We start from the raw sequence: 7,639 nt of genomic DNA on the forward strand, positions 1-7,639 counted from the left end.
CCGTTCCAAGCAAGCGAGCACACCGTCCGGGTTATTGATTCGACCAAGGTGTCCTCCACGCACACACCTGACAGTCGCAGGCTACTACGTCACGCAGCAAAAGAAGAACGTCATCGGCACACAAACTAACTCTCTCACAAACAACACCGGTAGCATAGACAGCGGCATTCGTCAACTAAAATGCTGTCGTCCACTGCCTTTGCGTCGCTAGCACCCACAGCTAGCAGCACCTGGCGAACTCTTTCTTACGCACGGCGGCATCGAACGGTGGCATCTTGTTCCCCGGCACGCAGCACTACTTCATCGATATCGACGACTTCCCCACTACAGCGAACTACTACGGGCATGTGGAATCATCTACTTAGAAGGTCACCTTTTCGGGTGATTTGACAATCTTTTGACGGTACTTCGGTGTTCGCACGCACGCACTGTTTGCGTAGTAGCAGCAGCACCATCACCGTGGCGCCCTTTTCCCACTACACTAACACCGTTTTGATGGAATCACACGCAACGACCCGACGGCCACGGTCCCCAAAGGCAGTACAAGCAGATAATGGGTGAAGCACGTAATTATCACGAGTTTGTCACGTTTCCATAGGTCACAAATCCTATTGTTTTCGTTGCTTCATCATCTTCACGGTGCGAGGTTCAATGTTCGCGTCAAGAGTGCGTCAACTCGTGTTCGAACCGATCCGGAGAACGCCTACACACTGACTGTGTACCCCTCGGGGGTTGCAATCCCCAATTTCACCTGCTCTGTTTCGTTCTAACCCTGTTTCATGTTCACCTGTTTATTGTAAGTTCGCTCGACGACGACCACACTCCCTACCCTCAGCCAACTCGATGATGGGCTGCATCAAAAGCGGTACTATAGACGACGGTGTTGTTTAATTCCATTGTTGTCATGGAAACCACCCGCACACACCGACTCCCCTTTTCGAGCGCTCGAAGAGGAAACAACGGGGTGGTGCTGCAGTGGGTCCGAAAGAGGGGGAGGGGAGGGTGTCCACCGTTTGGGGATTCATTGACTTTTTACGCGCCAAACGTAACTAGAACGTAACTCGGGGCAGAAGCAAGAAGCAGCGAGGCAGGATGTGTTATTGTTGCCACAGTGCGTCAATGTGTTGGTGCAGCGCGTCGCTGCCTCGTTGCTACACGAGGGTTGCCAAGGGAGCAAACAATAATGAACCCTCCCCCTTGTACCGGAATACAACTACAAAGAAACGAAAGAAAATACAACCAAGTTCAATGTGTACACACAAACACACCTGTAATGCGTGGGTCTTTAAAAAAAACGGTCAAGTGAATCATTTTCGCTAAGCAGAGCACTCCATTACGCACTCCGTTGGTCCGGTTCCGGCCGCCATATTGCGCACTCGGTTCGGCCGCATGTTTCCCAGCGAAAACATCGACTCGTGTCAGTTTGGGCGATGTTTTGACGAAGGCGATCCAAACTGACAGCACCACCAGCAGCAACAGCACACACGCGCGGATTTGGATCATCATTTTGCAGAGGCTCGCCCTAATCCAAATTAGTTTTACGGCGCTGTGGTCGCGACGGCTTATGGCGCCATTTATCGTGTTGGTGCTTGCTTTGTCCGATCCGGTTCGAACGATTGATCAATGCAATTGACGTCCATTTTTGCGGCTATTATATCCGCTTATTATTTTCCATTTTTTACGCCATTTTACACCCCGGGGATCATTTCGACGGTGGTTATAAGGGAAAACCTCCGCTACTAACATCGATGCACAGTGTTAGTTCAGTGAGGTGGAAGCGGCTGAAATGAAGCAAAAAAAACATACACAGAAAACCCACTGCTCGACGCCCCATCCACCAGCACGACCAAACTGTGCCGGACTAATTTCATTGCGCTAATTATGGACAGAGGACACTTTGGTTCGGCTACCGTGGCTTCTATCACTTCCGGTGGCGAATGATTTAATTCCAATCATTAAATTATTATTTGCACCCCGCAAACTTCCCCCATTCTCAAGCTCCCCTCCCCGGGGGGATCTGTGTATCCTGTGTAAGTGCAAGTGAGTGCAATCGATCATAATCGAAAACCTCGTTAGTGGCCGGCACAGTAATTGAGTACGGTTTACAATTTAATTATGGTTAGCCAATGGAGACTTTTCTTTCCCGTGCTCCCTCTTTTTTGTTTTGTTTTCTCGTTGTTAATCTCAAATCGATGCCGTTTATTGGTCAAAGCAGGGCCCAAAGCAGCATCAGCCGCGTGAACATTGTAACACTTCCACTACAACGTATAACGTTGCCCGCTGCCTATCTGTTTTGCTCCCAAAATGTCGGTTCAATGTTTGAATTGGAACCTCCCAGTTCCAGGACTTCTTTGTCTGTGCTTGATGGCGCGACGTAACAGGGCCAAGGCGTTGTTTGAGTTTTCGGTAGCAGCAAACCAATTCCACCGTTCAGCGTGATATGCACAAACAGCTTTCCAATATATCGACCACGTTGCACAGGTGGTACAGAATTTACTTACCTACATCATAACAGCTCCTGGCTCTGCAGGAGCGAATGAAGGAGTACATATTTGTTTGCTTTACCACACCACTCTTTCACCATTCTTGCCACCGTTTCCTATCAACGATTCGCGCCAAAAAGCTGACCGATGTGATGGTGCATAGCAAAGGCTTTCTTGTCAGTTTCATTCGCCTCCCGGCAGGGGTGCCAAGCGGGTGCCAATGCACCGGATCTATCGCGAAAAAAACTCGATAAAATACAAAAACGAACCCACTCTCCCCCGCCGAGTGCTGTCCCAATACTGTCTGTCTGTTTCGGAAACGAAATTGATGTCACCTACTTATATCGACCCAGCGTAACAAGGTGCATCGCGGGCGCATCGTGTGCACGGCCGCGTGCATCGTGTATAGCGCTCAACCGTCATTGCGTCCTCTATTGCACCACGAAAACCACGTACGGGGTACGAAGCAGCATCACGGAGATCGCCAAAACGATGTGTGATGATCCGCTCGCCCGTTTCGACGTTGCACATTGAAACACGGCAAGTGTTGTATGAATGAATGAATGTGGTGTGTTCGCCTCTGCTCGCTCTGCTTTTTCGGGTTTTCCGATGCCCGCGAGACACGTTTTCTTCAATCTACACGGCCGGCCCGGGGGAAGTCCGGGCTGCTGTCCGGATCGCTATGTGGTATGTTATTCGCGAATAGGTATTCATCCATCCGCAGCCACTGCCAAACCGGAAATGTGGTGTGCGACAAATGGCGACCGGGGCTCGATAAGATCCGCTCGCTTTGCGAATGGATGGATTTTTGTTTTGTTTCTGTTTCTGCTGTTTGCTGCTGTTCGGTTCGCGTACTTTATCTGGTTTCATCTGGCGAGCCAGATTGCATTTACAGCATCATCGCAGCAGCATTCCATTCATGAACCGCGGGATACCTGCGGGTTTTCAATTGAATGCACCGGCCGTGGCCATGTAACCGGCGACCGGCTGACTGGCTGGCTGGCAGGCAGCAGGACGCGCTTGCAATTCATTCATTGCATCCACGTTCGATTCTGTTCGTTTCGTAGGCGTAGACAAGCTACGAGGCTTCATAATGGGCACAGTTTTTGGGGCGAAATAGACCTCCGAGGAGCGCCATTGAATGCATCGATGCAGGTATTCGTTACTCGCACTGGTATCAGCGAAATAACAAGATGTATGAATGCCCATTGCAAAGTGTCGTGTTCAGTGCATTTACATGTAGTACATGCTATAAAATGCAAGGCTCAAGCTAAAGGAAAACAAGTACTATCGAGTATAGTTGAGTGTAGCTGAGCTTGAAAGTGTCACTGTAAATTTTGTTACTGTCTAAAGATTTTTTGTTAATACGCTTGATTTTGCAAAATGATTGCAATGCATTGATGTTTTAAGATGGGTTCGATGATGATATCCACATTATGTTTACTAGCATCATGTCAATGGTTCAAATGGAAACAATTATTCGATTATTGGTCGTACCACGCATTCAACAGGGAAAATAGACTAATTATGAGATGGTATCACTAATAAAAAGATAATTGTTCAAACTTCAAACCACTTGATAGGCCCAAGTAAATACATCAGTCAATACATAAAAAATATTACCTCGTGTTAAAAGCGGAAATAAGATTTTAACACATGTAGCAAATTTACGGCCACCGACACATTTAAAAGAAATTAATCTTTCTTAATTTTTCTCTTTCCTAATTTTTCTCTTTCTTAATTTTCGATCATAATTAAACTATGATAAGTAAAATACGAAATAAAATACTTCATCATCGCTCAATGACAAGTTTTGTCTCTCGAAAACTTGATAAAGTACGAACTATGTTAAAACGATGTTTCATAGTATACGGTTGTAACATAACGTTTGCTTACCCAACCCAACAAGGTTTGGATTAAGTTCCGCATATTTGTTCTTAAAAATCAATGATATTGTTGAAGTATTTTTTTATAAAATCAATATTTCGCCACTTCATCTTAGCCTCAATTACAAACAATAACAGAGAAACTTCCATTACGAAACACAATGTAAATCCTTTCCTACAAGCATTTAAAGCAAAGCATTTCGACTACGAATTAGTGGCTTTGACGAATTGAAAAGAAAGACAAGACGCCAAGATCTTTACCACTACTCCTATTATTATTAACATCCATCCAATTTTAAATGATCTCAATTTCAAAAACTCCCCTCTTTTCTCATTTGCAAAACCTTCACCGGGTACGATTGAGATAAATGAAGGAATGGAGAAAACCCGAAGCCATGCGCCTTTACTCTTACTAAACCAAGTGATCTGAAATGGTATTTATCGGTGCTAAACGTGCAAATAGCTATACCTGACACAAAATCATTACTCCCTAAACTCGCTAGAAAGCAAAGCGAAGACCAATTCAACGTCGAATATATCGATTCCGATGACGACGACGAACGAAAATACAACATTCAATCATTAGACAACTTCAAGCATTCAGCAACGTCCAAACGATCCTCCGAATTGCGCATTTCTGCGGTTAAAACAACTGATCCGCACAATCGTTTGATAGATAAATGACCGATAAACTGTGCAATTGATATCCGATACTCATTTTTCGCCCAACTACATCCTGAGTGCGCCACGCTCGTCCATTCCGTCGATTCCATCCATCCATCAATCAGCACACGCTCGAGGGAGCATCACATCGGTGTTCGCTGGCGGAGGCGTTGTGGTGCTTCATCTCGGCTCACCGACTCCCGGGGGCGAGCGCTTAGCGAGCGATTAGAATGCAAATTAATATTGCAAAACCACTCGGCCCCGAAATGAAGTGACTCAATTAAGGTAAAACCTAGCGCTATTGGCGCGACCACCCGTAATTGCTCTATCTAGCGGTTTGACTTTCCACCGTTCCAGCGTTCGTTTTCTTCATCTCCCTTCCAGGTCGAGGTTGAATTGCTAATTCCTGTCCCCGGCATGGCCACCAGCTCACCGACCACCGGCGGCCACCAGGCTCAGTAAATCCTCCCGCGATCGCGTTGGTGACTCTGCTTCGCCATCAAACGGCAGCTAAACGGTTCTGCGCTGTGTGTTGCCTTCTAATATTCAATATCGCATAACCCACGGTCGGTCGGTTCCGTCGGTTGGTGGTAGACTAATTTACCGGGAAACTTCGTGACACCATCACCATTGACATTATATCATCGGCAGCATCTTCATCATCATCATCATCATCATCATCCCATTCCCTCCATAGTCGGCCCTTCGAGACGACACACATCTTCCCCGGGCCAACAAACCAACGCCGGATGATAATAAATTCAAATCACAAAAACCACTAAAGCACTGGGCCCATCTCCCGGTGGGTGGAGGGGCGAGCCCACTGGTAATGTCGGGAAACCCCCGGAGGAGAGGAACCGCACGGCAGCCAAATCGTCGCCTTCGTCTCGCAAATCTTACTCCAAATCTCATTATCATCATCGCCATCGCGCCGCGCTCACCATTGCGAGAAATGCGAGATGCTCCGGCTCCGAATGGTGGATGGTGATGATGAAGGTGGTGGTGCTTCGGTCAACTGGTTCACCACCACCACCACCACCACCAGCCCCAACAAACACCGTCACCAACGTCCCAACTTTATCATAATCGGGAAACTTAATTCCAAATTAATTTGATAAATTATTTATCAACCGACTCCATCTTTCGTTACAATCCCCTAATGCCCGGCAATTATAGTCGGAAAACCCCGCGTCAACCCATCCACGTCCATCGGCACCTCGCCCCGCACCCGAACGGATGTCGCAGGAGTTGCCCAGGAGAATACGCCACCACCAAGCACCAGCAGCATTGTGGCTCTGCGTGTTTGTGTGTTTGTGTGCTTTGGTTGATATGTTTCGATTCCATGACTCAACGGCGAACCTGGAAGTAGCAACAACGACAGAATCAGTAGACGCAGTGGAGTGGAGGATGGAGTAGCCAAGTATCACGTCACCTGCCAGGAAGGAAAACCAACCTGAAGCCAATGTTCGAGTTCGAGGTTCGCTTCATTGCAATCCATTTGATTTGTTGATGATTCAGCGACCGGCCTACTATTGGTTTCATTTTCCTTCTTTCTCCTGTAGCCCAGAGACATCCGCAAAGCCATACCCCGGCTAACGGCATTAAAGTAACGCAGGGTAACGGTGCGAAGCAGGCGCACCGCTCGGCGTTAAGTCAAATATACCGGCAAGACGGTTACAGCAGAGCAGCGAGAGGCCCAACTCCAACTCTTTACTGCCACAGCGTTCAGGCATTGTTTATTTGTTTTCTCAAACACCCGCCCGCTGACTACCTCCCGAGGGCCCCCCGGAGCTACTGCTGATGCCTTCTTCGCCTTCGATCCAGCATTGTTTTCTCATCAACACCAGACGAAAACCAAGGCAAACCAAGGAGCGGATCAGGGAGTCGCAGCGTTCTCGTCCGGGTGTGTTATTGCTGCTTGCGTCTCCTCGCCTCCGTTCGTTCTGTTTGTTCGACGACGGAACGGGAAGCAGTAGCAGTAGGACTCATCGTTTGCTGTTGTTGAATCCGCAGGCAGTGGTTTGTCACCCGGGTACTACTGTGGCTTCTACTCTAGCCAGCCAGCCAACCAGCCAGCCAGGCCAGACCAGGACCTTCGTCTGAAAATCTTAATTTGTCGATTTCTCCTCGGTCTCGGCACTATCAGGCCCGGGCAATCTATTTCTTAAATATATTTATCGAGCCACCGAAGGCGAGGCGAGACGCTGGGCTGGGAAGAGGCTCCTTGAAAAACTCCTATCCTTGCCGTGCTGCCTCCAGTCACCAACAACGCCACCGAAGAGGGATTATTTCTTTCGATTGGCTTCCGATGGCATCTCTCTCGTCTCGAGATTGGCAAGAGCGGAAAGATTTATTGCTTTTCAGCCACGTTGATTATTTTCTCACCGCTTCCGCCCACCGTGTCCGTTCCGTTCCGTGCGCCCTTCTTCCGCCGAACCTTCGACTGAAGATTGTTTCGATCGTGCGCGCCCTCCGGCGACGGCACATCCTAGACGACGACGACGACGCGTCCTGTAAACCTTCTTTCGTTTCGGCAACCGATTTCGCTATCTTTGCTGTTTCAGTTCGCTCTCCTCTATGCCCGATAGCGTCGATAGCACGGTACCA

The sequence above is a fragment of the Anopheles darlingi genome, chromosome 3, assembly GCF_943734745.1.
Source record: "Anopheles darlingi chromosome 3, idAnoDarlMG_H_01, whole genome shotgun sequence".
Classification (NCBI taxonomy): Eukaryota; Metazoa; Arthropoda; class Insecta; order Diptera; family Culicidae; genus Anopheles; species Anopheles darlingi.